Here is a 17,884-nt window from a genome sequence, read left to right as displayed (position 1 = left end):
ATATTGGGGCTGGGGGTAGGGGATGCGAGGGTGAAAGAGACCACAAGTATGCTTGTAGCCTTCGAAGCCTTTATACTGCTCTACAGTGATGTAAGGCAATCCGCATCCAGGCAGCAAAAAGGTACAAAACGCCTCTTGCCCCGGCCAGGAGAAGCCGAGTATGAATCACACTGCCCGCCTGCGGACGCACCTTGCGCATCCCTGCCTGGCCTGCGGCTCTGACGTTCGCAGTCCATACCATCTACTGCAGAGAACATCGTCCACCGAAGCTGGACATCAGGCTTGTTATCCCCGGTCATTTAAGCAATGTGGGTTCAAAGGCCAAATTAGCTACTCAGAAAATCACAGTTCAACCGCACCTGCACCATTTTCTAACTAGGTAACCTTGGAGAGTTACTTACATCTTCTTAATTTCTACTACCCCAACAATATTGCTATAAAATAAGAATAATAACAGAACCTACTTCCTGGGTACTACCGTAGCAAGTAAATTTCCTGAAGTACATCAAGTGAGATCTTAGTAAATCACTGCTTCCTGTTAATAGGGGAAGTGTAAAAATAAATTATCACTTTCAGCAAAGTATCAAATCTTAGAAAGTTAAACATAATAAACAGGGACTTTAGGAATAGTCAATTTCATTTTTTTAAAGATTTATTTTTTATTACAAAGTCAGATATGCAGAGAGGAGGAGAGACAGAGAGGAAGATATTCTGTCTGTTGATTCACTCCCCAAGTGACTGCAATGGCCAGCACTGTGCTGATCTGAAGCCAGGAGCCAGGAACTTCCTCCAGGTCTCCCACACGGGTACAGGGTCCCAAGGCTTTGGGTTGTCCTTCACTGCTTTCCCAGGCCACAAGTAGGGAGCTGGATGGGAAGTAGAGCTGCTGGGATTAGAACCGGCGCTCATATGGGATCCCTGGGCGTTCAAGGTGAGGACTTTAGCTGCTAGGCTACAGTGCTGGGCCTGTCAATTTCATTTTAAACTTTCATTTAACCTAAGGAAATTGTGACTCAGACACAGGGACCTATTTCATTCTCTTTATATAACCGATTCATTAATGAGTAAATGTAAGAGGGTTTCTGATAAGCTAAAAAAACCAAAAGGCACGAAGGACGTGGAAGGCATTTGGAATCATCTGTCAGCTGTCTGCTGAAATCCAACCGCCATTTCAGGAAGTCTTTCCATGAAGAGTTGGCTTGAGTCCCTTTTTCTCCACTTCCAGCTCCCTGCTAATGTGCCTGGGAACACAGTGGAAAATGCCTAAGCACGCGAATGCCCACCCATGGGAAAAGCCCAGGTGGAACTCCAGGCCCTGACTTCAGCCGGCCCAGCCCCAGCCATGGAGGCCGTGCAGGAGCCAACAAGTAAATGGTCTCTCCACTACCAACCACCAGCTCTCTAACTTTTAATATTTTTTTTCAAAAGTTACTTCATGTTGGTGTGAAAAATTGAGTCTTCTAAATACACCACTAGTTATGATCAACCTCAGTTACGGTCCTACTGTATACCAGAAAATGGAAGTTATTCTTCCAGCAAACTACACCCTCTGCCTTGTTAACCATCCTCTGGTAGAATATCTTACTGCCAAAAAAGAAAAAAATTCTTAAAATGCAAAAAATAGGGCCTACCATGATGGCCTAGTGGCTAAGTCCTTGCCTTGCACGTGGCAGGATCCCAGATGGGTGCTGGTTCATGTCCTGGCAGTCCCGCTTCCCATCCAGCTCCCTGCTTGTTGACCTGAGAAAGCAGTGGAGGATGGCCCAAAGCCTTGGGACCCTGCACCCGCGTGGGAGACCGGGAAGAGGCTCTGGGTTCCTGGTTTTGGATTGGTGCAGCTCTGTCCGTTGCGGCCGCTTAAGGAGTGAATCAATGGATGGAACATCTTCCTCTCTGTCTCTCCTTTTCTCTGTGAATCTGCCTTTTCAATAAAAATAAAGAAATCTTGAAAAAGATAAATAAATAAATCTTTTAGAAAAATAAAAAATAAATACTTCCTATAAGATGATACAGTCACGTATTTGAAGATAAAAAGTCCACTATGTAATTCACTCAGATGTGTCGAGTACCCACTCTTTTTAAGGCATTGTAAGATTCGGCCCAAGTATTGCAAGCAACACATAAGTTTTTGCAAATACAATTTCCTTCGGATTCTAATTCTTGTATGATGAGTCCCCCTCAGAAAAGAGAGTGAAACCTAACAGATGAATATGAGGAAATGAGTTCTAGAACAACTTTGTCTAAGTCCAGTCTGCTTGTCATCAGTGAACTCGTTCCTTGTGGCCTGGGGAGAGAAGTTCTTGCGCTCCCCTTCGGTCCCCTGCTGGCTTTCGTCCAAAGTGGTTTTCCAGCCCACTTAGAGCAGATGCAGCAGCTGGCCGGCTCCCAGGATCTTGCTAAATCCTGACTCCACTATTCCCCACAGAGCGGATTGGACCAAACTAGAAAATGGCTTCAACCCACAGCAGAGTCCGTGCTGCTGCTAACGCGATCCAAGCCCCACGGAGTCGCTCGGAGCATTTTCTCTCCTCTCTGGATCATGCTGAGACTGTCTAGGCAACCTGCTGTGCTGAGTTAGACAGCAAATCTGAATCTTCTCTTTCCCCTTGTCCAAACATTGTCATTTGTTAATTCCACAGACGAGAGGAGAAGCAAAGGGAGTAAGATGCTTAGGAAGTTGGAGCCACACAACAGCCTGAGTATCTGGAGCTTGACTACCGAGCAAGTGAACCCGAACCCACCGCGAAAGCCAGATGTGTGTGCAGGAAAGTAAGAGCAATCATGTACAATATGAATCAGGTCACGGCGTACGACCCCGATCAGCAGTGTGACTCTGCTGGCCAGCAGGCGCTACTGTCCGCTGTGTCATTTCCCTGTCACTCGTGGTTCCAGGAACCTGGACTGGGTTGATAAAGAACCAATGAGAAAGAGGATGGCTGGCAGGAACTCGCCCTTTATTACAGTAAAATGACTACAGAAAAAGCCCCGGCTCAAAATGCCATCATGTACAATGACAGGCGATGAAGGGACTGGAAAATACTGTTAGCACCTTTTATCCTGGCGTCGTTTCGCCCAGTGGCAAGGCCCTGGCGAGGTGCAGTGCAAGATGTTTCCAGATAAGAGGAAGCATCAGGCGGTGCCTTAGAATAACCGTGGGGCTCTCCAAACTGCAGCTCTATTCTATTCTATTCTATTCTATTCTATTCTATTCTATTCTATTCTATTCTATTCTATTCTATTCTATTCTATTCTCTATTCTACTTGCTTCGATGTGTCTAGGCCCTTGACTTGATTTACACATATGTCTGTTTGCCAAATTCTTTCTTAATTCTTATTTTGGGCGAGCACTGTCCAAGGCATTGGTACAGTGTTGAACAAGAAAGACAGGACCCTCCATGGTCCATGATGCTTGCTAAATCATCATTTTATTAGCCGACAAAATATATCATCTTGAACGACACTAAAAACAGGCAAGGATGGACCCAGCATTGTGGCACAGCATCCCACAGAGTGCTGGTTTAAGTCCCAGATATTCTGCCTCCCACCCAGCTTCCTACTCATGTGCTTTGGACTGTGGCACTGCGGTGTGGAAGACAGCACACCTACTTGGATCCCTGCCAGCTGTGGAATGTGACAGGATGAACTCCAGACTCAACGCTCTGGGCTAGTGCCTGCCTCCCGCAGCCACTGCAGCCATTTGAAGATTGAACCTAGCAGATGGAAGATCCATTCTCACCCTGCCTTTCAAATAAATAAATAAATACATAATAAAACAAAGAAGCCTTGAAAACTTGGATCTGTTAAAAGAGTCATTTATTGTTAGAAAACTGTGCTAAGATTATCCAACTTTAAAATCTCTATAGAATGGAAAATGTAAGAATCCAAAGAGACACACGTTCACCAGAAGTGTGGCCCGCTGGTCTTGTGTTAGGTAACTCTAGTCTGGCGGCTAAGCTGCCAGTTCAGATGCACACGTTGCATAGCTGAGCGCTGGGGTCAATGTCCCGCCTCAGCTCCTGCCTGATCCACCCCCAGGCAGACTCTAGGAGTGGCAGGTGACGAGGGCTCAACGGAAGAGGCTTCTGACAACCACTGACCCACAGGGAACTCCTGGTTTTGGCTTCAGTCCTTTTTTTTTTAAAGAGTTATTTATTTTTATTGGAAAGTCAGATTTATAGATAGAAGAGACAGAGAGAAAGATCTTCCATCTACTGGTTCACTCCCCAGGTGGACGCTATAGTCAGAGCTGAGCTGATGCAAAGCCAGGAGCCAGGGACTTCTTCTGGGTCTCCTATGTGAGTGCAGGCTCCCACAGCTTTGGGCCATCCTCGACCGCTTTCCCAGGCGTCGAGCAGGGAGCTGGATGGGAAGTGGAGCAGTTGGGACAGGAACTGGTGTCCCTCTGGGATCCTGGCACTTGAAGGTGGGGGGTGAGCCTGTGAGTCACTGCCCCTTGCTTCAGTCCTGCCAAGCTTGTCAACAACTGGGGAGTGGGTGAGGTGTGTGCTTGACTGCTTTTCAAATTAAAAAAGGGGGGGACATATTTTTTCTTTAAAGTGTACTTTTTATTTATTTGAAAGAATTACAGGGAAAGGGAGACACACATACGCAGAGAGACACAGAGACAGAGAGACAGAGAGACAGAAACAGCTAGCGAGAGAGAGAAATGTTCCATCTGTTGGTGCATTTCCCCAAATGTCCACAACAGCTGGGCTAGGCTGGGTCAAGGCAGGGAGCTTGTCTGAGCCTCCCCGACGCGCTCAGGGGACCAGGCACTCGGGACTTCTTTTGCTTTCCCAGCACATCAGCAGGAAGCGAAGCAACTGGGACTTGAAGAAGCACTCATAAGCGAAGCAGGTTGCATATGGCACTTTAATTTCTAAAGAAGAATAACTTTCTAATTTCTATTAACACGTGATGAATTTTGACAAATTAGCACAAAGGATTTGGCCTTGCTAATTGTCTGTGTACCCAAGGGACAGTGTATCCAAATAAGAGGACTAAACAAATGCAACAGAAAATACGTGTGTTACAGAAGCTGCTGGCACAAAGTGTACCCTCTTTACAGATGTGCAAATGTGGGCTTTCCAGTGCTAAGTCTCTTGGCTATAAACCACCTGACTTACGGGAAGCGGGAGGAAGTCCCTGGTGGGGGAGGGCGACGGCAGGGTGAGCACGGGAGCTGACCACTGGCTTTCAGCTTCTTCCTCCTCAGTGGCAGCTCACTTCCTCCGCAGGGGGAAAAAGTTAAAAGCAAAGCAAAACACGCTAGGGAGAGCAGCCAGGCCACAGCTGGGAACAGCAGGAAGCGGCAGCCCATTCCGCGCTGTGGCCATTCCAACACAAGCGGACAGGAGCCAGGATATCCGGCTTTGGTGGCACAACAGCGGGGAAGGCAGAGTGGGCTTTCGGAGAGGAAATGGAGTTACCCTGCTTTTTGAGAAAACGGGACAAGGGTCAGAATGAGGAACACAGCAGGCACAGAGGAAGCAAGCAATTCACCTAGTCACTTAACACAGGAGGAATTATCCTCTAAGCAGTAAGGGAGGAGTAAGAATTTTGCAAATAAACAAGGAGGAGTGGGTTATAGCATTGCACCTGCAGAGCAGCGAGTGCGAGACTGAAGCTTGACATCCTGAGGTGGGGGAGAGGGGTGAGCTGCACCTGCACTCTCCTGGCTGTGGAGAAGGCAGGGCTTTGCAAAGAAAAAAGTCAGGACGGCATTTTGTTGGCGGAAGTTGTAATCCTCAATGAAGACTAGGGGTAGGGACAGGTACTGCAGCGCATCCTGTATGCAGGATCTGCACTTGAGTCCTGGCTGCTCAGGGTTCCTGTTAACCCATCTAAGAGGCAGCAAGTGAGCGCCAAGTGCGCCCCGGCCACCCGTGTGCGGGACCCAGCGGAGTGTGCGGGACCCAGCGGAATTCCAGCTCCTGGCTTCGCCCTGGTCCATTTGGGAAATGAACCGGTAGATGGCAGATCTCTCTCACTGTCACCTGGCCTTTCAAATAAACACAATGCAAAAGAAAACACAAACCTGCTGCAACATCTGTCTGCCATTTAATTACTGTGAACAATTTGCCCCATTATATGCGACTGTCTATATACACAGGAGTAATTTTTGAATCCTTTAAGAATATGTCACCTATTGTCACTGAAGGGGTTTCACTGGTGGAGAAACATAATCAGGTTTGTATTTCATGAATGCAGGGAGGCTTTCAAAAAGATTTATCAGCGTCTGAAGTCAAATAATAAGTCATCAAATGAGGAATATCTCTGGGGATGAGGAGAGATTATTCAAGACAGAAAATGGACCTTCCTAATTGTCTGTGGTGCCCCAGGGACAGCAGAGAAGATGGGGGGGGGCAGGTTTTGGGTGTGAGTAACCTGCATGTCTCATCAAGACAAAGAACTGTGACAGCAGCACAACAGGAAGACGAATGGTGCATCCAGTGCAGCGATAGGATAAGATGCGGCCTGGACCACCCGCATCCGGCGCAGCGGCCAAGGCGCGGCCTGGACCACCCGCATCCGGCGCAGCGGCCAAGGCGCGGCCTGGACCACCTCCATCCCGGATCAGAGGGTCTGGCTCTACCTTCACGAACAGCCTCTTTCTTAGGCACACTCTAAAAGGCTAGAGGCTGCACAGCATGATGGCTGTGAACTAGTGGATGCAAGATTTCTCTTTCTCTGTCTCTCCTTCTCTCTGTAACTCTGCCTTTCAACTAAAAATAAACCTTAAAAAAAGAGCACAAATAAGTTCTATATGTTGGATACTAATGAAATGCTAAGATATTGAACCAAATGACCTAGTGGCACTAACTTGTCCAACCCCCGCAGCAGTCCTCTGAGGTCAGTTCTCTTATTAACTTCATCCTATACGCAGGGAGAAGGAAGGTGCTTTGAGGGAAACCGTGCCGGAGGCAGGTTTGTTTGTTTGCTTGTTTTGTTTTTAACTAGTAAGTGTAGCCCACTTTTTCTAGAGGCAAGGGGAATAAAGAGCCCTGGATTAAAGGATTGTTTTAGAATATTTAGCATACACTCACACTTGGAGATATTTTGCCAGTCTCCAAACTTCCAATCTTGGTTTGAAAGCTGACAATTACATTCGTTTTATATGTCATGTTTGTAATGGTGTTGATTATATGCATGTTAATTAATACAACTCTCAAACAGAAAAAAATTCAACCTAAAATAGCAAAGGCTAGGAGATACTTTCAATCACAGATTTATCCTAAATGACATGAAGTAAAACTAGATCACGGAAATGGCTTTCCATTTTTACTTCCTTTTGATACTCAAAACGTATTTAAACACAAAGATGAAAAATCAGCATCTCCCCGGCGCCCCCTGGTGGCGGCATTTACTGATGCGCAAGTTTATCTGATGAGCATAACTTGCCATAAGAAAATTACAGTTTCCAAGACTACATCTGCAAAGTAGCTGAGAAAAATAGCAGGTCTATATTTTTGAAAACTATTCAAAGTGATTTTAAAGACTGGTCCCTGTGAAAACCTGCCACTTAAAGTTTTTTTTTTTTCTGAAACAACATCAGGAACATTTTTAGAACCAGGAGGAAATTTGGATAGTATTTAGTTCCTCTGTTTCCATTTCCACTTGAAAAAAATTAAACCAGGGTGTCTGTCTCTGCAGCCTTCCCCCAGGAGGGTCTGTCTCCTTCCCTTTTCTTTCCACAGACACCTGTTCACTTTGCAAATAAAAATTCTCTGACCACTGAGAGAGAGAGAGAGAGAGAGAGAGAGAGAGAGAGAGAGAGAGAGAGAAAACAAAGAAAGAAAAGAAAAACCTCAAACCGAAGGCGTGAAATGGCTTGGTCACGGTCAAGGAGAAGGCGAACCTCAAAGCCAAGAACAGCGTCCGCAGTCTCCTGGTTCTGCATTAATGGGCACAGTGCAGTCTGCTCCCACCCTTCGCATACCGTGTAACCCTGACTTAGAAAGTTAATGCTCCCCCACTTCATCTCCGACTGCAGAGAGCAGACACAAACAGTTTTTGGAGACAAATCCTGTCCTTTTGGATGTCTGGCATCTTCAAAGATGGATTTTAAGGAGGCCTCCCTCCCTGGGGCTCTGTCCGTAACTGCTACCGGGCGGTGCTGGGCAGGGGCCGCTCTGTCATTCTACACTAAATCTGTATTGCTTTGGGTCTTGAAATGTAGAAGTGCATCTAAAAATGAGGTTTCCCAGCCCTAGGGGAGGCGGGTGTAACAGGAAAAACCACCTCCCAGTCTGTCCTTAGGCAAGGACTAGTTTGAAGAACCCACGGGGTCGTGGACTAATGCCCGGCACGGTGCTCAAGCTGGCGGAAGCTGGTTCTGACGTCATTTGTCTGCACCATCCCTTGTGCAAGATCTGCTTCTGTGCATCCCGATAAAACGGGTCGGGCTGAAGACAGGCCCCTGGGGCTCCACCTGGGCCTCCCACGTGCGTGGCAGGAGCATCATCTGCTGCCTGTGCAAGTGCATCCCCAGGGAGCAGGCAGGACTTGAACCGGCATCCCCACATGCGATGCCGGTGTCCCAGCACGGCGTTAATGTGCAGTGATGCAGTCTCGGCAAGCCCCAGAACACACATTTTTCATTGCTTCTACCTTTGAGCCTGGTGGCCTGGCGGGCTCTACCCTAAGGGGCAGGAGTGAGGGGGCAAGAGGGGTATCACTTCCACGTAGTAACAAGAATTCCTTCTAGACCATACTGTCCATTAAGGCTCTTATATACAGGAGAAGCAAATGACTCAACAGGATCACTCCCTTCACTCAGCGAGTTCCTGTGGATAAAGGGTAAGGACACGGGCTAGGGAAAGGGCATGGCCCCATGCTTTTACAAGGTAAGAGATGAGCTGCACTTGGGACAGCTGTATCCCACACTGGGCTACAATGCCTGGCAACGCATACACCCTGTTACTGGTCTGGCTCCTGCCAATGCGCCTGGGACACGGTGAACGTTAGCCTGATTTGTGCCACCGTCGGAGTCCCAGGCAGACTTCCTGGCTCCTGACTTGTGCTCAGCCCTGGCTGCTGTGTTACTGCGGGAGTAAATCAGAAGATAGCACATCTCTCTCTCACTCTATCTTTCAGGAGAGTAGACCTTTCAAAAACAAAACAAACCAAACAAAAAAGAACAATTCTACAACTGTTTGTTCTAGAACTGTAAGATTATTAAGTATCCTGTTACTGGAACACCTGCTTTAGCCTCTTTATTTTGCAGATGTAATAACAGAGATCTGACGAGAGTGCCAAGCTGTCACGGCACATGGTAGAGCAAGGACTAGAATTTGATTTTAATGTATTTTTTAAAAAAATTCTCACATTGAATGAGTATTTCTAAAGTAGACATTTGAAAACTATGGCTTATTGTAAGTGAAACCTAATGACAGGGCAAGACAGAAATGCGAGCTGCGAACAAGCATTTAGAGGGTATGTGAGCCAAGTTCTGGGATTTAATCTCCTTTTCAAAATAACCTTCCCTAGAACAGTGTGGGGACACAGTTTATTTTTAGATTTTCTCTCTTCTCTTTCCCTTCGCTCCCCTCCCTCCTTCATATTGAAATTGATCTCCCATCTTAAAAAAACAAAAACAAAAAAACAAAAAACTACAGCGTGAGTGGATGGAAAATGACAAAGAGAAAGGTAAGGGATTTTTGGTGCAACTGACTCGGGTCGCCTGCAACTGCACGGCAGAGGGATCCCGTATCCTGGAGTCCGGGAAGGTGTGCTAGGCGCTGTGATGCAGCGGGAAGAGTGGGGAAAGCAGACGGAGCTGGTTCACTGCTCTACTGGCGCAGCCTCGCCTCCCACGGCTGCTTCCCGGGCACAGCGGCACAAGGCCGGATTGGAAGTGGAACATCTGGAATTACTGCCATGTAGGATGTGGGGATGGCACACAGTGCAAGCCCCGGGATGGATTGTTGACGAACAGATACTAAAACGCTCATACTTCCCCAGCCCCACACTGAAAGAAAAGCTATAGAGTCTCTAAAGTGGACTTTATTATCAGTGGATTTTCAAAAAGAGCCTTTTTTGGCACAGTTGTGTTTAGCAAAAGCGGTATGGCTATTTGTGGAATTCTTTGCTGCTATAAAAGTGGAGCTCAGGTCCAGTGCCATGGCTCAACAGGCTAATCCTTCACCTGCAAGTGCTGGTTTTCTGTATAAGCACAAGTTCCTGTCCTGGCTGCTCCATTTCCCCTCCAGCTCCCTGCTTACGGCCTGGGAAAGCAGTGGGAGAACGGCCCAGGTTCCTGGGATCCTACATTTACATTGGAGAGACCCAGATGAAGTTTCTGGCCCCTGATTTTTATTTGGCTCAGTTCCAGCTATTGCCAGCCATCTTGGGAGTAAACCAGCATATGGAAGATCTTTGTCTGTCTTTCCTTCTCCTTGTGAATCTTTCTTACAAAAATAAATAAATCTTAAAAAAAAAGAATGAGATTAGAAGATGGGAGATCATTTTCAACATGAAAGAGAAAAGAAGATTGAAATACATGAGCACAGTGAGGGGTGAGTGGATGGGACATTATAAACAAAGGATAAGAGGTCTTGGTGCTGCAGGAAGCTCAGGTGACCAGATGTAAAGGGTGGGCTGACAGGTATCTGACAGAGTGATGGAGCAGGACTCGTGTCGGCACTGGATTATTCTTTGACTGATTTCTTTGCAAGGCAGATCAACTGCACTCCCCTAGGCGGCAGCCCTGACTGCTGGGACAGGAACCAGAGCCCATATGAGACGCCAGTACTGCAGATGGAGGATGAAATTGCTACGCCATTGTGTCGTCTGCTGACACCGAAGGAAGCCCCGAATGTAGCCTAGTGAAGAACTCGGAAGAAGCTCGCTCAAGTTTTGGTTGATGGGGTCCCTGTCTGAATCAGTGTTGTGGCATGGCAGCTTGAGTCACCTGTGATCCTGGCAGCTCACTGAGTGCAGGTTCAAGTCCTGCCTGTGCTACTTCCCGTCCATCTCCCTAGCAATGCGTCTGGGAAAAGAGCAGGAGACTGTACGTCGACAACCCCTCTGGGAGGCTCGGATGGGGGATGTGTTCACAACGAAAGGGCAGGGAATTGTGCGTATCAGGCATCCCGTGTTGTCCACAGGACTAATGACCTCCAGTGATGAGAAAGTGTTGTCCTAGGAAGGTCATGGAGAAATACCTTGAAAGAATCAAACTGATCTGGAGCTCATTTTAAGAGGCCTGACAGTGTGTAAATAAATTTTGAAGTGATGATATAAATTATACATGAGCATCAATTGAACATTCAAGTCTAATGAGTTTATGGAACACAAGAGAGCGTTTCTGAGATGCTGCAATACTGCTATTGTTAGGTCCAGGGCCCAGCTGATCAGTTATAGGGAGTCTTTGTGCAAATCTGAAAAAGGACCCCCTCTGGGTGCTGCAGTCCCCTGGGTGCGCAACTGGGCAGGCAGAACTCGAGCTGAATCCGAGCTCTCTTTGTCCCGTTGGCTGGACGCTTTTGTGCAACAGCAGCCCCGACTGCTGCTGGGAGAGTGAGGCAGCGGGACAGGTTCAAGGGCGTGAAGAGCCTGCCCTGAGCTGTGGAGAGCACGTGTGAACTGTGTAAAAGGGACTGATTTCTTTTCTCACGCCAACACACAGCACGGAGGGCAGACGTCTATCAGACGCTAACATGCTAATGCCTGACCCTCCCGATGTTAGGAAAAGGTCAAATCGGGTCCCAGGAGCTTTCATCATCACCTGGGAAAAGGGAGAACAGCCCGCTTCCCAACTTCTGTCCCCTGTGTCACCCAGGACACGTGCAGGGGTAGAACTTGTACCCCGACCCAGTAGCAACAAAAGCTCCTCCCAAGAGAAGGCGGGGTGGGGGGCTCCTCATGCCTCCAGTGATGGGCAGGCCTGCTAGCCCCTCACGGTGTCAGCAGCGGCTGGATGGGGGCAGGGTTAGCGCCAACTCCCACCCTTCGCTTTGAACAGAGACCAAGCAGAAAAACCGAGACTTCCACGCTTCCTGCAGTAATGCGGCTTCCCACCTGCTCCCCGACCCGCCGTGCCTGCGGGAGCCACCCAAAATAGGATTCAGAACATGGTAACGGAACAGCAAGAAATGTTCAAGACACAACCGAAAAGCATCATGTTATGAATAAAAATCTCAAATGAAGACAATCCACAAACGGCAGCACCCAGTTTATACAGATGCTGGGATTCCCTGGCAAGGATCTGAAAGGCCTCATCATCAGAATGGTTAGCCCCTGGAGGATGGGGGTGGGGCACGGCCGTGATGCAGTGTGTGAGTGGACACCTGTGATACGGGCACTCCATATAGCCGCTGGGTTTATGCAGTGCTCCATTTTTTTTCTTTAAAGATTTGTTTATTGGAAAGGTAGATGTTCAGAGGGAAGGAGAGGTAGAGAGAAAGAGCTTTTGTCTGCTGGTTCACTCTCCAAGTGACCATGATGGCCAGAGCTGAGCTAATATGAAGCCAGGAGCCAGGAGTTTCCTCGGGGTCTCCCCCGCGGGTGCGGGGTTCCAAGTTTTTGGGCTATCCTCTATTACTTTCTCAGACCACAAGCAGAGAGCTGGATGGGAAGTGGAGCAGCCAGGATTCAAGCCGGTGTCCATATGGGATTGTGGTGCATGCAAAGTGAGGATTTAGCCACAAGGACTATGCCAGACCCTGCTCCACTACTGATCCAGTTCCTTGCTAATGCAACCAAGAAAACAGTGGAAGACAGCCTAAGTGGCTGGACAGCTGCACCTATGGAAAAGACCTGGGTTTAAGCTCCTGGTTTTCGCCTGGCCCACCTCTGGCCATGGCAGCCATGTGGGGAGTGACCAGCAGAGGGGCCCTGTCTCTTCTTCTTCCTCTCTGTAAGTCCACCTTTGTAATAAACACACGAATCTTTAAGAAACAGAAAAAAGAAACTGCTTCAACAACAGCAAAAACCTTGAAACAAATGAAAAACCCAAACTGAAAATGTCAGCAAATAGCAGATACACGAAGAAACCAAATTAAAATCTAGAATGAAACCATACAATTAGAAAAAAGACAGCTAACCACAGAGGTGACGAGGTGTAGTAAAGAACAAGGAGCTTGCACATAAACTCTGGCCGCCGGTGTGCAGTGAGCCAGCCGGCACTGCGGGAGGGATGGCCCCAGTGCAGGCGGGCGGCGCTGCCTCGGACCCAGGCCCATGCCGAGAGCAGCAGCACCACGCCGAGCGCTCGGTCCCACCGCCCTCGTGTGAGACCGGGATGCGGCTCCTGGCTCCTGGCTTCAGCCTGGCCCAGCCCCAGCTCTGGCAGGCATTTTGGGGAGTGAGCCAGCAGAAGGAAGAGCTCTCTCTCCCCTTTTCTCTTTCAAATAAGTAAAAGAATAAATCACACAAAGGGACTGACAAATGTCTGCAGCGCCGCCCCGGCGTCCTCTCCACTTCGCTCTCCCGTAAAGTACGGCAACTTTGGATTCTGAGACTTTAGGCTACCAATTTATGGGGGGGGGGGGGGTTACACTTGGCTTTGTTTAATCACAATAAAAAAAATCCTGTTGAATGAAATAGACTGTAAGTCAGAACAGTGTTCCAGAATAATTCTTTTAAAAACTCCTTATTTTCATCTAGTTGGCAGAGTGACAGAAATGGGACATGGAAAGATTTTCCATCAGCCAGTTCATTCCTCAAATGTCCACAACAGTCAGTGTGGAGCCGAACTGGAGCCAGGAGCCTGAAAACGGCATCCAGTACTCCCCAGCACCGGAGCCGACTTGCACTGCCTCGGGAAGCCTTCCTCAGCAGTTAGCTCAGAGAAGCGCAGACTCCAACCAGGCACTCCGACATGGATCAGGGTGTCCCCAGAGGCAGCTTAACCTGCTACACCACAACACTCTGCCCAGTTCTTGTCAAAACTGTTTCCATCAATGTTTAATACATAGTTGTAAATGGCATGCTTCTTCCAAGCTTTTCCTCATTGTGACAAAAATCTCTGCGTCAGGCCCGGTGCAGTAACCTAGTGGCTCAAGTCCTCACCTTGCACATGCCAGGATCCCCTATGGGCACTGGTTGTAATCCCAGCAGCCCCACCTCCCATCCAGCTCCCTGCCTGTGGCCTGGGAAAGCAGTGGAGGACGGCCCAAAGCCTTGGGACCCTGCACCCGCGTGGGAGACCTGGAGGAGGTTCCTGACTTTGGGTCGGCGCAGCTCCGGCCGTTGAGGCTGTGCTGGGGAGTGAATCATTGGATGAAGATCTTCCTCTCTGTATATCTGACTTTCTAATAAAAATAAACAAATCTTTTAAAAAAAAATCTCTGTGTCTACTATGATGTAACAAGCACAAGAAGGGTTCCTTTTCTTGAGAAAACTGAGGATTTTGGAAGGGAAATACAGTCAAGCCGTTTGTTAGAAGTTGTGTTTTCAAAGCCGACCGAGTCACTGCTGTTTTGTCGTCATTTCAGCAGTCAGAGCTTGGACTAGCTTTCGGATCGTGTCCTTTACTTTTTTCCCCTCCCCTAACAACAGAAGTCCGCTCCTTATTCTGTTTGGTGTCTGAACAGCTCTAAATCCTTTCCAGGACAAGCCTGGACAGTGCAACCTTTCAACCAAGGCTCTGCGCTGCCTCTGGGATTGCTCTTCGGGAGGCCCAGCCAGCCAGGAGGCCCAGCCAGGAGGCCAGCTAGGATCTCCTGAGCAGGAAGGCAGGAGCCCAGGAATCTCTCGTCACCCCCAAGTCAGGGCTGCTGCTACAGCGTCTTACAGCTTTGTGGTGTCCCTTCCATCCCAGTGGCTGTCCCCGTGGAGTGTTCCCATGGCGTTTGCCTCCTGTGCCCCCACCCCACACTCCACTGAACACAGGAATTTTCTGTGCGGTCTGTAATCCCCAGGGAATGTGCAAACGCCCTGGGCTCAGATCCTCATCTTGCTCAAAGACAAAGCGGGAAAGGTTTTGGCCTCTTCCGAGGCGCTGTGACCTGGATCTGATTAGGCTGCGGCAAACACTTGGACGTGAACTTGATTATGTGTTCGGTCTTCCTCAGCATCTTAGTTCTCTGAAGTGGTATTTTAAAATGTTAAGGCTTAAGCTTGGCTAATCGTGTTTGAATTAAAATTTTTATGTAACTCAATGTCATACTGCACATGTCAATGAGAAGACAATGTCCTTGCCTGCCCTCTGACTTCACTCACCAAGAGGCCTGAGGTTTGGCACTGTGCCGCCCATGTGCCTCTGAAGCCACGCTGACGGGAGGGGCAATGCCATCCATCAATGCAAACAGCATCCAACCAGCGCTCTTCACCGAGTGAGGCCGTGCTGGGCAGGCTGGCCCTCTTCATCAGTTAGTAAGCTCCTGGAGCAGATGCTCTGCCTTTCACCAGCAGACGATAAGCATGGGTCACTTAGTAGCCAGTGTCTATTTTCTAAGAGATTATCCTTTGTTGATCTAGCAGGAAGGTTCTGAATAGGATTCACAAGTGGGAAGAGGGGCTAGGAGGAAGAAAGGCAGAGGTAAGCAAAACTTGTTCTCTGACAGAAGCACACGATTTCATATATGGAAGGAAGAGGGGAGGAAAAGCCACAGCAGACAGCATATAACCTAAGCCCAAACTTCCTGCGTAAAATTAAGTTCCTTTAGCAGCATGAAAGTTTCCTTTTTTGTTCTTATGCAGAAGCACAATGCTTCCTTAGCAGGCACGTAAGCAGCTGACTAACCCACGCGGTCGTGCACATGACAGAAGGGGAAGACCTTCTAAGGGAAGCCGCTCCACTCCCCCACCCCGATTTCTTGTGCAGTCACGGAGCAGCCGGGCTGCGCAATCACCAATCACCTGTCTTCGTGTCGAAAATGGAGTGATCTCGGGCAGGCATGGCCGAGTGACGCGCTATGCCCCCCGCAATGCTGGCATTCAAATGGGTGCCAGCTGGCGTTCCACTGCTCTACTTCTGGTCCTGCTCGCTGCTCATGTGTCTGGGAGAGCAGCAGTGAACGGCACAAGTGCTCGGGGTGCTGCACCCACGTGGGAGCCTCCCAAGAAGTCCCCAGCTTTGACTCCGGCCCATCTGAGGTGTGCAGCAGGTGCAAGATCTCTGCATCTCCCTCCCTCTCGCTTTGCAATTCTGCCTTTCAAGTAGATAGAAAATCTTAAAAAAAAGAGTGGTAATTTAGGGCCAAAGTACCTCATCCAAGAAAACTGACATGTAGCTTAATCTTCCCTAAGGATATTCCTTGGAAAATGACGAAACAGACAAATTCTTCATAAGCCGGTTGGCCCTCCTGGACTGGGGAACTAGCTCCAACTGCAAGTTTAAAGGGCAGAGTACACAGCAATGCGTCTCCACTGAGGCTCTGAGTACCTGACCTGGGGACAAACCCAGACAGGGCTGGAAAGGTCAGTGTCACTACGACAGCGCTGTCAGGTCCCCTCCGTGGCTCCACTGGTCTTTGCCTCTCTCCTGGGCAGAACCTGACTTCCCGGAGTCACAGAAATGCAGAGTCCCAGGGCAGGCCCTTGGTGGGGAGTCAGGGTGCTCACCTCCCACACTGGAATCATGGGGTTCCTGTCCTGCTCTGCTCCAAACTCCAGCTTCCTGCCCAGGCACACTCGGGGAGCCAGCAGCTGGGGCTCTGACACCCAAGTGGGACCTAGGTTGAGCTCCCAGCCCCTGGCTTTGATTGGCTAGATACTAATAATAATAAGAGACAAAAAACAATTCAGATAGAAAAAACGACTAAAAAGAAGCAAAGACCAAATGTGATAAAAATATTGGGATTTATATAACATTGTAGAGGCAAGATTAATTCTTGTTACTGTCAAACCAAAACAGCCTGTTTCCAGCATTCTAAAACCATTTCATGGTATCTGTATTCAAATTCACTATGAATACAAAACCAGGTTTTTTTTTTTTTAAATAGACAACACTCCAATCCTTTCTTGATTATATGCATTTATCTGGAAGGATTTTTAGGCCTAAACCCATCTTCTTTCAATTTTTTTCTGGTCTTCTTGAACCTCTTTATTTTCAAGATCACTCTGAATTCTACTTCATATTCCCTGATGTTTCTAACTGCTCAGCTGCATTGCTGCTCCCGGAAAACACTCTCAAACCCATCAGCTCAGCGATGGCTTTTATTTACTTGTTTTTAAGGCTTATTTGTGTTCACTGTATGAAGAGACAGCGAGAGAGAGGGAGGGAGAGAGAGATAAGGAAAGGTGTGGGGGTAGAGAGGGAGATTGAGAGAGATGCATTTCCCATTTGTTGGTGCACTTCCCAAAGAGCTGGCCAGCTGAAGTGAAGAGCAGGAGCTCTTCTCACATTCTCCTGTGGGTGGCAGGAACCCATGAAGTTGGACTATCATTTCTTGTCTCCCAGCTCCACTGGAAAAAGGCTGGATTGCTTTTGTGCAGTAGCTGGGGCTTGAACCAGGACTATGCTGTGGGATGCAGGTGTACAAGCTCAACCCACTGTACCACGATGCCTGTCCCTCGACCTTAAAGAAAATAGTAAGGGGATGATATTGTGGCATACCACATTAAGTCAACGGATGCAGTGTAGCATCCCATATTGGTGCCGAGTTCTGGCTGATTCACTTTCAACCTGGCTCCCGGTTAAAGTGCCCCAGGAGCGGCAGCACAGGGCCCAGTGTTTAAGTGTTGGCACCCATGTCAGAGAACCGGAAGATGCTTATGGCTTCTAGCTTCATCCTGGCCCAGCCCAGCTGTTTGGGAGAGCGAACCAGTAGATAGAAGATCTCTCTCTCTCCTTTCTCTATAAATCTTTCACACAAATCAATGTTTAATATATACCATTATTCTTTGAGGGCAGAGAGACAGTATGTGACAGAGTCAACTGTCAAAGCTGACTGGGGCTGGGATGGGGCAGAAGCCAGTCCTCCCACACGAGTAGTGA

The sequence above is a fragment of the Ochotona curzoniae genome, unplaced genomic scaffold (genome assembly GCF_017591425.1).
Source record: "Ochotona curzoniae isolate NIBS_2020 unplaced genomic scaffold, NIBS_Ocur_1.0 contig_3502, whole genome shotgun sequence".
Taxonomy (NCBI): domain Eukaryota; kingdom Metazoa; phylum Chordata; class Mammalia; order Lagomorpha; family Ochotonidae; genus Ochotona; species Ochotona curzoniae.
This window is presented reverse-complemented; position numbering follows the sequence as displayed.